Below are 17,312 nucleotides of genomic sequence, written 5' to 3' on the forward strand. Positions count from 1 at the left end.
GGGTGGTTTTCAGAGCGGAAGCTGTAGTGTGTGACTCGTGTTTGTCTGGGGAGTGTGGTTTCTGATGGCCGTCTATCTGGTAGGGTGGTTAAGTTGGGAGCCTCGGTTGTTTAACGCTTAACGTTATATCAGTATGAATGTGATTCGTTTGTGCTGTATTTTTTGGGAGTGGGAGGGATGTGTGAGTACAAATGTAAGGCAAGGGTAAACTTTGTTATATATCAACTTAGGGGCTGGCGGTTATTGGTCAGGGATAGGAGGGGTCTGATGCTGGCGAATAGAACTAAACAGATCTTTGTTTTCTTGCGTAGGTGTTCAACGTTTGTGGGTACTATGCATTATTGTCACGGGTCTGCGTCGATTATTTTAAGAAGCACTAAACCACATCGAACTTCATCTTATATATGCCTACCGCACGTCTGGATCCGTTGAGTGGGAGCCTGGTGTGCGCTGGTATATGTCCATCGCGCGTTTACCAAACTTAATCAGATTTTAGTGGAACGTGAATTATATGTGTATTAAAGTAAATGACGATTCTATGCAGCCAGGGGGAAAATTCTTTGAATAGCAATGTAATGGAGTGTGTGTGTGTGTGTGTGTGTGTGTGTGTGTGTGTGTGTCGGGGTGAGCCAGGCTGTTGTGTCGCTGGTAAGGATGGTCGCCCACATTTCCGCTTCCGGCCTCACATGACGGACGTGTTGATGCTCATGAAATGTGTCGCTCCTCTGGGAATCTACTGGTTTATGCCGGTCATCTATGCTGATGCTAGCAGCGCAAGTGTTAGTGAGGAAAACTCCGAACTGGAAGGCAGTAAGGTGTGATTTGGCTGTAGGGACGCAGTGGTTGGCAGACCGTGAACAGTACAAAATGGAGTGGTTGACACAGTTATGTGTTGACACATCCAACCCCCTCATCACCCACTCGAGCAGTTCCCGGAACCTGGTGACGGAATCTGACCTTGGAAATAAAAACCTGTATCTAATATTTAACCCTGGGTGCCGTACAGTAGACTGTTTTACATTGTAATGGTTTCTTGCATGGCGGTTTGACAGGTTTCCTACAGGGCTTCAGTGCCAACGGACTAAATGAAATACAGCAGGACAGTCTTTCAATTTATTTCATGCATTAGTATCTATCCATTATGGAATGGCATGTCTGCCTTGAATACCATAGGGAGTTAGTTACAAGGAGGGCATAGAGAGAAACGTAAATAGGTGAACAGAGAACATAGAAAACAAGAGTAGCTATAAATATCATATTTTGTTGGGGTTAACAGTGCGTGTCACCGCTGCCTACAGAGGCAGGAGTGACAGTGTAATTACCTAATTGTATAATCCAGGAAAAGGGTTGTACAATCGTGTGATGATATACATGTGCTTGGTATTGTCTGGCTACGGTCATCAGCTTCCTACAACTGTGGCCAAGGAGAGGTCATCCAACTCCACCACCGTACGTACGTGTGGTACAGGAGGCCACACTGAGGCTCGGTCCTGCGATCATTGTGGCAGATGGACCTCACCTCACGGTCGGTGTTGCGATTTCACAACTGCTGAGTGCCACCAGATGATGGCTTCCCGCAACTCAGGTACTGAGGTGGCAGACCGAAACTCTTGCCTTATGTGAAAGGTGGTCGTTCTGTTGTAGCCTACTTGAAACTTGTTGAGGCGGAGGGCGAGCCTGTTGAGGTGGAGGGCGAGCCTGTTGAGGCGGAGGGCGAGCCTGTTGAGGTGGAGGGCGAGCCTGTGTAGTTAACAAGGACTGATATTTCATTTTATATTCTTGGCCGCATGAACGACGATTTCATTGCACACTCCTGTAGGTGATGGCAAAAAGAAAAAAAAGAATCCAAGGTAAATTTAGAACATACAAAAGGTTCAGGGACTGGGCCTCAGTGGTTGAGGTTGTGGAGTTAGAAAAATGTTAATAGGCACAGGATAATGTAACGAAATATATAAGAAATGAACTACGCACGATAGGCAAAGTTATGGTATTTTTTGTGTGTCTTACGGCGACTGGGTTGTTGGTGTTGCGTATGGGAATGGTATGGTTGTTACGTGCACGAGGCAGTTACACCTCGGATCACATAGTTCATGTATAGTGCAAGAAAAGGATCGCTGGGAACGTTGCATAGGAGTCTTAATTATCATGATACCATCCTAAACTTATGGACGTAGCTTTGTTCTTACTGTGGGCTGCGTCTTGCTCAGATTCATCGAATATGGAATTATTATCACTACGTTCTTTGTTCATCATGAAGTGGATTAATCTATATGTATGCTAAAGTTACGGATTATATATAGCCTGTATCTCGGATGGTAGGTTTGCACAAGTAGACGTAGTGGCTCAGGTGTTAAGTAGGTCGTTGGCTTTTTGTAAAGTGTTTGGATGGGAGACTTGACTGGTTTTCCGGCCCTTGATTTTGTTAGTTGCTCTCCCCGCTGCACTGGTAGGTGTATGCATATCTAGTACACTAACATATCTTTCTCGGTCACAGTGCCCAAGTTCGATTATTCGCTGCTGGGCAGTTGTAACTGCTAATTGGAACGGTTCCAGTATTTCCATTGTGCGTGATTGCGTGAAAACTGGTCCAGTTTCCTTAATGAGGTAATTATAAGTTTTGAATGTTGTGGATCATTCTCGTGGGAGGGATATATATGAATTTTTTTATTTAGGCTGGGAGGGATGTGTTCCCGGGTTTCCCAATCTGTCTAGGTCATTCCGAAAATTTCTGGGTAGCTTTACCTTGGTTTGTTATTAAACTCATCTGTAATGTCAGAGTGGGAGAACTCGCATCAGCTGGACGTGTGAGAAATAAAGTGACGCTAATCTGATGGAATTGTGAGCCGGGTTCCTTTGAGCATCCTCCCAGGGAGAAAGGTATCAGGAATGTTGATCGCTCAACATGTCATTAACAATGATGGCAGAATGTGCAGTATGAGAAATGATGAAACCTACACAAAAATCAAGGATTCTGCCATGTACAGGAGTTGATGGAACCATATATATATAGTTCTTGCAAGATATTGTGGTGGTATATGGGTCAGTTAGTGTTAATTTCACTTCGCCGTAAGTTTAAAAGATCTTTTTTTCATGTTCTTTCTGAATGATGGTTTTTATGCTGCTCGCAGGCAATGCCAGAGGGTAATCAACTTTCAAGGTAAGAGTAATTGGCTAACAATATACTAGTTATCCAGAATAGTTCGTTTTCTTTTAAGACATTATGATAGAAAACTATACTTTTGAGTAACTGTTTCTAAGTAAGCTGTAAGGATTTATTTGGCTTGCAGTAAAATTATAGTATGAAATGAAATATAGAAAAGTAAATCATATTTGACTTGTGTTACTTTGAAGTAAGACTCAAACCAAGATTATACGGAAAAACAAATTAATCCAAAAAAAAGATTCATGAAATTATTTGAATCACCAGAATCTTTAAGATATTCTCTGACAATATCCTACCAGATATACAAACAAAATCCCTTGCCAGGCCAAGGCTTTGGTAAATCTTTAGCGCCACATGTAATTTTTCTGTGTTTTGATAATGTGAAATGGATATAAAAGGATTAGGTAATCTTTTTATCAATATCCACAAAGCCTGAATTTAGCACAACTCCAGTGGCAGTAGGGTAGGTAGCTGGGGTGTTGTATCTAGAAGTAACTAGTAGACTTTATAATGTTAATTATAGTATTTCAGTCTAAATTCCTATTGATAATGATACTCTTTCAGTATGGGAAGTGCCACGATGAAGAAATAGTAGATAACCTATGCATCACTTGTGTACATGTTGTTTGTTGTAAGATTTGCCAAGACTATGCCTGGTATGGGTTCTTGTCAGTGACAAGCCCGCTTTTGGGAGTACACAGGTCGGGTGTGTGTGCTCGGGGTGCCATTACTGGCACAGGGCGACTCACGTGTAACTATAGTGTAATGGGCTCAAAGTTGGGTCTATGTTTGTGTTAAATGTGATGACCTGTTTTGTGCCACATGAATTCATTTCATGCCAACGTATTGCACTTACAGGCGACTGCTATGAAGAGTTAAAACCGAGATGTATACATTGGAGTAATATAAACAAAAACATAAGGAAACAGTCCAGAACGGGACTTTGACATCAAAAACAGAGAAAAATGAATCATGAGAAACCATATGTATCTTACAGAAGCTATATTGGCAAAGATTTTTTGTTTATTGTTGCTTTTATCCAGTTCCAGCCAAAAATCCTTTTATTCCAGTAATAAACGGCCCTGGAAAGTCCGGTTCACAAGGTCTCCACTTCGCCAAAGTGACATAACATGAATGTGATCTAAGGCAATGACAATGACTAAAGAAAACCCATTTACACTGCGTTCCGAACACTGAATTGTTAATGACAAATCGGCCCGAAACATCGGGTCCTGTGTAGGTTTGGGCTCATGCTAAATCGACTAAAGCTAGGCTATAGGTACTATTGGAGCTTTGGCCTAACTGGGGATGTTAACCATGGGAATTGTAATAGGTGCTAATGGCGCTTTAGCCTAACTGGAGATGTTAACCACGGGAATTATAAAGTTTGTGGTCAAAGATTTGGACACAGACTAGAAGAAAAAAATAGAGTCTTTCAGGATAGATCTAAACAAACCCTGCAAGAAATGTCACAACACTTTATTGTTGATAACAAGATACCTGAAATTTTAAGTTTGTATCCACTTTTTGCATCTATCTAGTCGGTCAAACTTATCATATGAAACTATGTAATGTATGTACTGAAATACGAATTGTAACATGTATTATCAACCCACTGGGGTCTGATTAAGACCCTTTGTCACCCTGTAATCCTTTTGCACTACCGCTCACAGGATGAGCATCGGGTGCACAATAAACATGCTGGGGACACCGGCACAAATCAACCATAGTCATACATGTTACATAAATCGATGATATTCAGGGCCAGAAACAGAGTTTTAGATGTGGATTCTGAGGGCTGTCTCTTTACCATTGCATAGATCACTTTCAGTTACGTAATACACGGACGAGTCATTTTGGGTGAAGTGAGATCGGCACCGTACGAATGTTTTCGGGCGGTGTGTATGTATGTCCTCTGCCAGAGCGGAGGTGTAAACGTGTTTCCTTTCGTCACTGTATCGATCCTATGTATTCAACATGTATCGTGGTTGTTAAATTAAGTGTCGTGAGCTAAATTCGGGTCGCCGAGCTGTTCGAACGAGCCGCGGGTCCGTTATTGTCGGCAAAAATGTAAATTTAGGCTATGATCTCTTAGTACTTTTTGAGTCATACACTGCCATGACAAAGTAATCGTTGCTGTCGAAGTTCTGAAACTCCTCCTGCCATTTATAACCACGTTCCTCTGTGAGGCAGGACTGTCAATAGTAGCACTGGCAAAGACGAAGCTTCGAAACAGGTGCAGCCCGAGCATATTTGGGCTGCAGCTTATCTGCCAACAAACCTAGCTAGCTTTGACGACCTGGCTAACACGACAACAAAAGTCACCTCTCATTAATTTTAATTATTCTATTTAGATTAGACCAAATTACGGTATCATATTGTCAGTTTGAATAATAATATATTGTCAGTTTGAACGATGATATATTGTATTACATCTTATTATCCTATTTCTTGTTTACATTAGAGAAAAACCTTTTTTTTGTGAGTGTAATTTTATAGTGGGTCGCAAAGAAAATACTTTAAGAACAGACGAATTTGAGTGAATTTTAGAACGAAGTGGTCTGGGCCGATTTGTCCAACAATGCGGTCTAAAACCTGGAATGGAGTGTTGTAGGTAGGGTCTGGGTGACGTCACGTTAGCAGTGAGTCGATCACATTCATCTACGTAAATGTGTGCCATTTCGGCTAGGGTGTGGCCCTCTAAACCGGACGTCCCGGGACAATCGGCCCATCATGCCATCTAGAGGCCCAGAACGGTGTTTTATAGCTGGTTTCTGGATGTCTTCTCGGTAGGATTGCGTTAAAAGTGTACCGATTTCCCAAATGTGTGTCATTTTAGCCCGGGAGTTCCGCGCTGATTAGTTAATAATGCAGCCTGGAACAGAGTTTGAAGAAGGATTTGGCGTTTTTACATTTCTTAATATCATTATTTACATTTTATTCATCTAACCGCTTCTTATGCTCTCCGCCATGCCTTAGCGCCGTTCGGGCGGTGCTCCGAGCCCTGATCGTAGCTTTGGTTCTTCGCGGGTCTGTAGGAATCCAAGGCACTGTATGATTCCACATCTTATCCAGACATGTCACTCGGAATTTATCGGCAGAACTGAAACAGAAAAGAAATATCACGCATCAGTCACCCATATATCGTGTCATATGATAAAGATCATATAGAATTATCATGTAGAATCATCAAATTATCATATCAAAACTATACTTGTGTTGTCATGGACAGCATCAACGAAGACTTGATATTGTTTGAGAGGAAGCAGCTCATCGCATTTTACACAACGCTACAGTTAAGTGTACATGGGTCGACCTGTGCCAGTAATGGCACCCCGAGCGCGCACACACACACACATACGGCGGCATGAAGATACATACTGAAGGTAATGTCATGTACGTCATCATAACACTAGCTATCGAAGCTGCTGCAAGTAAAGTGTCTTCATGACCATTTTCTCGTCACTGAATCACACACACACACACATATATATATATATATATATATATATATATATATATATATATATATATATACAGACCACGCCATGATAAACAGCTGTTGCTCTACTCCAGGTACCCATAGTAAAACCTTATACCTGTGTGTGCATACAGCTACCTGGACAGCATTAACCTTCAGTTTCAGGACACACAACATGTCTGCGTGGTAGTGAGACCTCAGATGCCCTAAACATCAGCACATCTGGAGATCGAAACACTGTGTATTTCAGTTCGATGCTGATCAAACGAGGGTTATGAAAGGGGGATTTAGGACCAATACGCATGAAATTCTGGGCAAAAATGTTGACGCAAAGATAGATCTGTGCATTGCCGACGGTATAATGCGTATTACTTTAATTTTTAAGAATGAAAATATTCTATCAAATACAAAAGGAAAAGCTTGAAAGACCGGCAGAGAAATTGCTTCTGTATCATGTCTTAACGTTAATTTTTTTTGGAAATAATTGTATTTAATTATTTATTTATCTATGTATTTATTTATTCATCTGGTAGACAGTATGAGATTCATCCACGTAAATTTTGATTTCGTGCACGATCACAGATTTGTAGTGTTAATTAAACACTTCCTCATCTCTTCCATCTTTCCATCGACCACATGTTTGTTGTACCCGGTGTTGTATGCAAGGGCTATATTCATCTTAAGGCAAATGATTTCACCAGACCTGAAATAATTCTTTACATTTCTGCTTTTATTTTCATTTTCAGCGGGTATGATCGCACATGTTTGCATGGGAGTTGAAGTCTGCCTCGCGTATCAACATGGCATGCTTTGATCATATGAATTTTGATATGTGATACTAGTGACTGTGTATTTTCATCCATGTACAATATACTGTGCGGTTCTTTAAGACTCATGATTGACTGAATATTACTGCCTGAGTTTTAAAGCAGATGCAAGACCGTATGTTTGCATATAAATATCAATATGCATACATGTCAGACGTGGCCTTGATATAATTTGTATTGCTATGTGTGTGTGTGTGTGTGTGTGTGTGTGTGTGTGTGTGTGTGTGTGTGTGTGTAATGTAAAGAAAACTGGTTGTTTGTTGTTATGCACAGTTATCAATACCGTGTCGTACTGAATAGATTATAAGATTACATGAATATTCGTTTTCTCATGTCACAATATCTAAGAAAAGATTGATATCAAGATTGTGTGTAAATATTCTCAAATCGGATATGTAAAAGGATTCGGGAAATCTAAATTACAGTCGATCACCAATATGAACTAATGGTTGATCGGCTGGTATCATGAGCAATTTATTTGGGCTGAAGCAAATCATCACATACTCCACCTACATGGACTTATAAGCCCGCTACACTACAGCTACACCTGGGCTGCCGACCTGTGCCAGTAATGACACATCTGGGAACACAATCGACCCGTGCCAATAATGGCACACCCTTGCCAAGCTCAGGTAGTCTAAGCGAGCCTCGACTCCTCGTGTTATTTAACAAAACGTCTGTTTATATTAACTTTTTTTCGATGCGTAAGCAAACAATAACATTTACACTGCAAAAGATATGACATAAAGAACATTATTTACTGCGTAGCAATCTTCCAATATTTTACGATTTTCCCTTGAGTTTTCCCCTTGAGTTTTCTGTGGACCTTACAATCTCCTTGTCCTAATATTAGTCCCTAACGCAACGTACAGATGGCGCTGTCCTGAACGTCACGAAAATAAGCTTACCAAAGGTCTTAAGCTGCGCTTCTTTTTTTCCTTATCCCCATTCACATTGTCAGTAGCAGCCAGTTACGTCCAGACGGTGGTCGGGGCAACACGAAGGAGTGAAAATGTATACAACAGGAAGGAGTGGAAATGTACACACACACGCGGGGCTGTGAATCGTAAGCCACTGTTGACATGAACGACGTCACTAGGTTAGTGAATGGGGCGGCATATGTATGGTGTAGTGAGTGTTCATACATTTCCCTAAGTTGTGTGCGTCGTTTACATCACGGGAAATATTACTCTGCAAGTGATGTGTTCCGAAGAATTGAAGATGGTTGAATCGAGTAGCACAGAAAATGTAGATGTGCTTCCAGTGTGACGATAGTGTATTTCTAGAGCGTAAATTAAGTGATGAGATAGATCAATGTAGCGAACGTACTCGACCTTAAGGTTGGAAGAGTGTTGATATATTGAGTGTAATCTACCCTTACAAGGGTCTGTGATTAGTAAACAACTGTGTAAAAAGAAGTTTAACACTGAGCCCCATTAATACGGGTGATCTGTATATGGAGAAATAGCAACAAAGAGTGATTATAGTGAGAAAAATATGGTGAAATACTCCGGTATGTATGGTAATGATAAATGATAAATAACTTCAGTACACTACAACCTTTAGAAATGATATACAGAACCTGGATATAGTGTGATTGTCTGGAACACACGCGTAATGGTTTGCACGACCACACCCGCTCCCACCTTCCCTCACATGCCAGCTGGCGGAAGGTAAGTTTTATGATTCTTTTTGCTCGTCTTCGTTTGGTCATGACGCTTCTGCTCATTATACGTAATGTTTGTCTGTGTTTCAAGGGATTATAGGTGATATGGCCAGTGTCATTTGCCCACGCTGTTTCAACGGAAATTATAGATGTCTCGTCCAGTGTTATCTGGCTGTGATGTTTCAGCTGATATATAGGTGTTTCGTTCTGTGTTATTGGGTGTTTCAGCTGAATATAGATGTTTCATCCGGTGTTATTTGGCCACGATGTTTCAGCTGAAATGTAGGTGTTTCGTTCTGTTATTTGATGTTTCAGCTGAAATTATATATGTTTCGCCCTGTGTTACTTGGCCACGATATTTCTGTTGATTATAGGTGTTTCGTCCAGTGTTATTTAACCATGATTCAGCTTATTATAGATGTTTCGTCCTGTTTTATCTGGCCATAATGTTTCAGATTATTATAGATGCTTCGCCTTGATGTTTCAGTTGATCATAGATGTTTCTTCATGTGTTATCTGGCCATGATGTTTCAGCTGATTATAGATGCTTCGTCCTTTGTTATCTGGCCATGATGTTTCAGCTGATTATAGATGCTTCGTCCTGTGTTATCTGGCCATAATGTTTCAGCTGATTATAGATGCTTCGTCTTGTGTTATCTGGCCATAATGTTTTAGCTGATTATAGATGCTTCGTCTTGTGTTATCTGGCCTTGATGTTTCAGTTGATCATAGATGTTTCTTCATGTGTTATCTGGCCATAATGTTTCAGCTGATTATAGATGCTTCGTCCTGTGTTATCTGGCCATAATGTTTCAGCTGATTATAGATGCTTCGTCCTTTGTTATCTGGCCATGATGTTTCAGTTGATTATAGATGCTTCGTCCTGTGTTATCTGGCCATAATGTTTCAGCTGATTATAGATGCTTCATCCTGTGTTATATGGCCATAATGTTTCAGCTGATTATAGATGCTTCGTCCTGTGTTATCTGGCCATAATGTTTCAGCTGATTATAGATGCTTCGTCCTTTGTTATCTGGCCATGATGTTTCAGTTGATTATAGATGCTTCGTCCTGTGTTATCTGGCCATAATGTTTCAGCTGATTATAGATGCTTCATCTTGTGTTATTTGGCCATAATGTTTCAGCTGATTATAGATGCTTCGTCCTGTGTTATCTGGCAATGATGCTTCAGCTGATTATAGATGCTTCGTCCTGTGTTATCTGGCCATGATGCTTCAGCTGATTATAGATGCTTCGTCCTGTGTTATCTGGCCATGATGCTTCAGCTGATTATAGATGCTTCGTCCTGTTGGTGACAGTGTGAGTTGTGGGGACCGGGTGACGGGGCCTGAAGGAGGGGTAGGGGTGAGGGGGGAATGTTACGGGGGCCAGAGGGAGGGGATGGTTTAGGGGTATTGGGTTAGTTATGGAGGTGCGGGAGGTAGTCCCTCGTGTGCAAAAGTTGTCATGTGTTTGATTAGGTAAATTACGGATGGATTGATGATGGAATGAGGGATTACGATTTAGGAATATGGGGCAGCACTTACATCAGTTCTGTGCAATTAGCGCCATTGATTTGATATAGATTTTGCATCATTGATTTCAATCTGTGTTTATAAGTGTAAGCGACAAAGACACTAACGAGTCATGACCCAGCACCCAGCCCGTAAACCATCAACGCTAGACACACACACACACACACACACACACACACACACACACACACTCCCTGGCAACACCCACGTTATAACACTGCCTCATTCAAGCTTACTGATCCAACATTCCCATCAGAATGTTTCTAATCAAACATCTATCATTTTTAAGGAGAGGTTCCTCATTTTGATTTTTTTTTTTTTCGTTTTCGACGGAAGGAGAGGGAAAACGTGTCGTAAAATAGTGACGTAACGACGTAGTAAAATGTCGAGATAATGACGTAACGACGTAATGTTCAGCCAGTCACGACGCCACCGGAGGATCGTTACGTCACGGTTCACATCACTGGTCTTACGTACTCGGTTACTTACCGGCCACACGAGGCCACATCTCAAACACCCAGGCACATCAACGTTTCCTGTGACCAGAAGTGAGTGGATCTGGGTAACTTCGCGAAGGTTGACAGCAGTGCGACCAACGTTGACGAGGGCAGGGGGCGGCGTAGCCGACACCAGCAGCGGACCAAGGACTTGTACATGGTGAGAAGAACAGGGATGGGGAAGGGAACGCCCCTGCTCATGGTGGTGAAGAAGAGGGGAGCGAGACGCCGAATGCATACGTCTCGAAGATTGCGGTCTCTAGGGATCTGACATTGTGTGCGAGTTGCACCCACACCCAGGTATTGGGTTTCATTAACCCAGTCCACGGGCGTTCTTGATAAGAACAATGGGGGAAGGTACAACATGACCGCTGTGCTACATGGCTTTTGTTTTCGCGGCAGAAAGACGGAAACCGAGTGGATCACACCCACTGGTGACCCGATCAAGGGCTTCTTGCATGCTAGGGTCGTCAGGGGCATGTCCTGAGTGGACAAAAACTGTTGGCCACGGGAGAGATGCATTGGAGTGCATGAGAGTGTTAAACAAGGTGGGACTCAGGACTCCACCTTGAGGGATGCCGAGTTTCATTTCTTGAACAGGATGTGGTAGAATCCTCAACGAGAGAACCTGGGCCTGACGTCCCAGTGAGGTAAGAGGCGAGCCATTTAACCCCTTACGGCGCCAATTCAGCTAAAATGAGGGCAGGCTGAGCTGTATCAAAGGCTCCCCTCATATGAAGGAAGACGGAGACGCGGGAATGCCTACCGCAAGATTCGAACGCACGGGCTGGAGTCGAGGCATTGTCATTAAGGTGACACTCGTGGGGCAACAGTGAGGTCGCTACAATAGTATATGTAAGTGTTTAGCGGGTGCTGTAGGTTGGGTAGGCTGGAGTGGTGCAACTGAGAGAGGGGCACGGAAACACGTTAAACAACAACCATGATTTTTTTTTTTTGGGGTAGAATATACAAGGTGAGGTAACAAAGCAATTGGCTTCTTGAGGTGCAGGATTATGGTGAGGAAGGGGGGGGTAAGGTAGGTCGAGTAATACGAGACAAGTTTGGCAGGGGTCCTGGGATGCTGGTGGTGGAAGGAGGCGTCAGATGAAGCAGGAGGAACACGTGGGAGAAGTGCGTGGCTACCGAGTTAACGTGGACCTCCTGTAGGAGGAGGAGGAAGAGGAGGTGGATGTGGCTCGTATCGCGGCTCTTGGAGCGTGCGGCGGCTGCCGATAAGTGCTTGGATTGCAGGAGGCTCCTGAAGAAGCGCTAGGGATGCAGGAATGCCGCGGGCGTGGCCGTAGGTCACACAGCAGTCTCTTGTTGGCCTTAACGAACGGACGAAAACCTTGTGTTGATATGACCAGATTTCACGGGTGAGGACGCTTCTGGCGGAGGGCTAAACCCCAACCCACCTCACCTCCGCCAACCGCCTCCGCCCCCAGTTTGTACCCTTGTTACGACTGCTGCTCGTGACGGGCGGAGGCGATGTCCCACGCGAGTCCCACCTTCAGAAGGTGGACGTCGGTGATGAGGCACTACAATGAAACCTGCCAGGAAGATGAAAACGCCTGGAGTCCCGTTGGGACATCTACTGACGGAGACGTGGTACACTTGTTGTCTAGTGGCCAGTCAACTGCCTGACTGGTTTACAGCGTTGTTTTGAGATCGTCAGACCACTCACGGGTTGGTCCGACGTGGGTCTTTGCCGCATTGATGTAAGAGGCGGTGAGGTCAGCAGGAGGGGTGCGTGAGGGGTAGGTATTCCCAGAGGGAATGAGAGACCTGATGGTGAACTTGAGGTTAAGCCCATAAGAGCGGCGCTTCTTAAGGTAAGCGTCGGTGTCATCTATGATTACAGCGGCAGCTTCTGATCTGCTCCCGCCGACCTCGAGGGCTGGTGTCAGGGATTAATACCGCGGGTGCAGATGTGTAGGATGGGTCACCAAACACATTTTTCTTGGGGGGGGGAGGGGTTTAATAGGTCAGGTGAGGTCACAGTAATAGCGACGTCATTGGTCTGACCTTAGGTCACTACAAATGAACAAGCGTATTAACTTGTGTATTAGCTTTTATAGAAGGAACTCTAGTTTTATTTATTAATAAGGAAGTACTAAAGCAGGGTACACACCATCAATTTTACTGTCAGAATTTTCTGTACTGTCAGTATTACTGATGATGGTTGTGTGTGTGTGTGTGTGTGTGTGTGTGTGTGTGTGTGTGTGTGTGTTTGTGTGTGTGTGTGATGTACTGTCAACATCGAAAATTCATATTGATGTATTTTCAGACATTTTGAAATCCAGGCGTCAGTATGTGGGCGGGGCCCATGGAATGACTAATGCCTGGTCGTGTGTTCGTTGTACTGTCATTCCCAGGATCAGCATCGTCACAGCCACCTGAAACAACAACACAGTTGCCGTGGCAACAACTTTGGAGAAACACAAGACGGAGAGAAGCTTTATTGCAGCAATGTATTGCTTTGTACACAGAGTTACCAGAATAATTGCGAGACTAGCTTTGTCCTTATTTTCCATTTCACTTGAATAATAATCGCTGGGAACAAAACCACGCGATTATACTGACAATAATTAACGTGTGTTCACAATACTGACAAAACCAAAAAATAACATCAGTATTGACACTGACAGCAATGACACTGATCGTGTGTACCCTGCTTAACGTACGTGTCCAATACTATTCCACCACCAAGATGCAGGACGCGAGCAGGTTGTCAGAGATCCTCATCAACAGTATTGATGACCGGCAACGCCGCCAGAGCGGTCGATCCCAAAGCCTGTGTCGCATTTCACGGGGTCATCTAACGTCACTCCCTGGACCACGAGTTATGTGCCGCGGTCGGAGCGTCATCTAGACGCAACAGGCTGTAGCAACCTCCGCGTACCTTCCACAGTGTGGCGCCTGCAGGACCCACAGTCGTAGCGACCGTGTCAACACCTTCCTCACTCTGTAACCTATGATGTATTTCTGTCACTGGGGACCCACCAGTCCCTGGACCTTTTATGCACTCTGTATCCTCTGTTAGTGCTACCGTCCACAGCGTGGGTAGGAGTGCACACAGTGTATTAGCTGCTCTTGCGGTGGAAAAATAGAATCATTCTCCCCGGCAGTTACGTGGCTGTGAGTTTCCTAACCGCCGCTCAGGTTGTTGGAGCACCCCGTAGGCCGTGGCTCCGCCGGACGTCCAAGTCGCTTGATAACAGGAAGATGAGCATTGAACATTTTCTTCCCGGATGACTTGATGTCATTATGATATTCGCTTTTATTTTCATTAATGATACTGTCCGTATTGTCATTATCATCATGTATAATATCATTTTACTAAAGTCATGGGGATGAATGAATATCATTATTAGGACTTTTTCGTGCATTATTAACCTGTTTTCAAAACAACTTATTCTTCATAAAGTTTACTGATATTCGCTCAACCCCAGCTCTCATTTGCCCTGTTTTTCCACCCCTGCACCTTCCTCCACCTTTAGTCGCCTTCAACGACACGCCAGGAATACGGAGGTAGAATATTTATAAAAGGGAGCATCGGTAATGAGGACAGATGGGAAATTGGTAATGGGTAGAGATGTGGAGGGGAGATGGAATGAGTTCTTTGAAGGACTGTTGAATGTGTTTCATAATAGGGTTGTGGTTCTAGGGTGTTTGGGTCAGGGTGGTATGAGAAGTAAGGGGCCATGGCAAATGTTTTGGTGAAAAGGGTAGAGGTGGTGAAAGCCTTTCGCAAGATGAAATGTGGCAAGGAGGCCGGAGTGGTGGTATTGCAGTTGAATGACGGGCCCAATGAGTGTTAAACTCTCCATAACACAAAAATTGTTTCAGAATGCTTCACTGTGTAAGGCCCGTCAACAATATACTGTATATGAACTAAACCAGTCCCATCGTGAACGAGATGTAAAGAGAACTGTGCACTGTGGTGTCCTGGCATATGAACAAGGCTTAGCTCTCTCAATTTTTTTTTCTTCGTACGAACATATCTGCTGATAAGCATTCGTTAAGCATTACATAATAGACAGGAGGGAGCAAGCAGCAACTGTTCCAGTGGATTATCAGTGACCTAAGAAAGATTTCTCTTCCCGGACATGTGTCCCGAAGGGCTTGCAACCACATCATGTTGTCACATTGAGTCATGGCGGGGAACGTTAGATAGGATGTTATGCCATATTGCCATCAACATGGTCCAGCAAGGATATAACAAATAAAACATTTTTTTCTTATGCTTCTAAGGTGTCATGTCTGACGAGTCTGCATGATGTGTTACAGTTAACATGACGAGTTTGCATGATGTGTTACAGTTAACATGACGAGTTTGCATGATGTGTTACAGGTAACCAAAATAATGATCATTGTGTGAAGAGAGGCAATGGGAAAGTAAACCACATTACTGTAATGCGTCAGTGAACTTACTGTCTTATACCGGGGACTGTGTAAGTTCCGTCCTGTTATGTACCGACCCATCGTGCATGTGGATCAGATATGTTGCTCTCAGCCTTTATTCACTTCGTGTGATTATATTCTCCTTTGTTTTTTCGTATCGAAATTGATACATTTTTCTTCAAGTGTACAAGTCTGTCGGTCGAGTTCTCTGTAGGCAATTATGTTTTGTTATGAACATATGGAAGGGTTGGGTTGAGGTTGGCTGGAGTTGGACGAAGAGGCGGTACCAGATGTGCGAGCAGTTATCCGTTGTAGGGCGAATATATGAGACACTTGCTCACAAGAGGAATAACGCGGTGGTGTTGTGAGTATGATATGAGACACTTGCTCACAAGAGGAATAACACGGTGGTGTTGTGAGTATGATATGAGACACTTGCTCACAAGAGGAATAACACGGTAGTGGTTTATGATATGAGATACTAGCTCACAAGAGGACTAACACGGTGCTCATACACCACTCCTAGCTTTTGCGGGGGCAAGTTTTGTGACGATTAGCATGCGAGGTTTCCAGGGTAGAGTGAAGGCCACGGTTTCGTCCAACATGTTTGTGTTATTACATGGTTAAATGATAAGTGTAATGGCGTCTCGCACATCTTACCCGTGTTGCCATCTCTTCCCACCGTGCTCGCCCGTGTTGCCGCCATACCTACAGGCGCCACTCCGGGCTCAGCCTTGAAGATTTGGCACCTTGATGTTGCTCGGTTGGGTGACGTTCCCCCCCCCAAGACCTGGGCCTCCTCAACACGTCACGTTGGGTCGTGTCGTCCATGATTACCCACACAGTAGGTCTGGTCATGAACGGTAGAGCAATTTTGCTCGAAAACTAAACATCATTGTGCACTGGTCCACCGTCCCTGTGGTGTAGGAAAGTAACGATGGGTCAGACACTTGGAGAGAGTTGAGAAAAAAAGGGAATTCTAGGGGAAACTGGACCTGGTCCTGGAGAAAAAAAGGAATTGTAGGGGAAACTGGACCTGGTTCTGGAGAAAAAAAGGAATTTCTAGGGGAAACTGGACCTGGTCCTGGAGAAAAAAAGGAATTGTAGGGGAAACTGGACCTGATCCTGGAGAAAAAAAGGGATTCTAAGGGAAACTGGACCTGGTCCTGGAGAAAAAAAGGGAATTTCTAGGGGAAACTGAACCTGATCCTATAATCCTTTATAAATCATGATGTACACAGAACTCCACCTGCTTTAGTACTTTATGATAAAGGAAAGGAAGAAAAGAAAAAATGTTAATCCTTGGCCGTTGGACGTAAACCTTCAACCGAGCAGACAAGTCACTCTTGAGGTGCAATGTGATGGTTTTCATCGACAGTGAAGCGCATGGTTTAAGAGACCGGTCCTCACAACGCTTCGTGAAGCGCATGGTTTAGGAGACCTGTCCTCACAACGCTTCGTGAAGCGCATGGTTTAGGAGACCGGTCCTCACAACGCTTCATGAAGCGCATGGTTTAGGAGACCGGCCCTCACAACGCTTCGTGAAGCGCATGGTTTAAGAGACCGGTCCTCACAACGCTTCGTGAAGCGCATGGTTTAAGAGACCTGTCCTCACAACGCTTCGTGAAGCGCATGGTTTAAGAGACCGGTCCTCACAACGCTTCGTGAAGCGCATAGTTTAGGAGACCTGTCCTCACAACGCTTCGTGAAGCGCATTGTTTAGGAGACCTGTCCTCACA

The sequence above is a fragment of the Panulirus ornatus genome, chromosome 1 (assembly GCF_036320965.1).
Source record: "Panulirus ornatus isolate Po-2019 chromosome 1, ASM3632096v1, whole genome shotgun sequence".
NCBI lineage: Eukaryota > Metazoa > Arthropoda > Malacostraca > Decapoda > Palinuridae > Panulirus > Panulirus ornatus.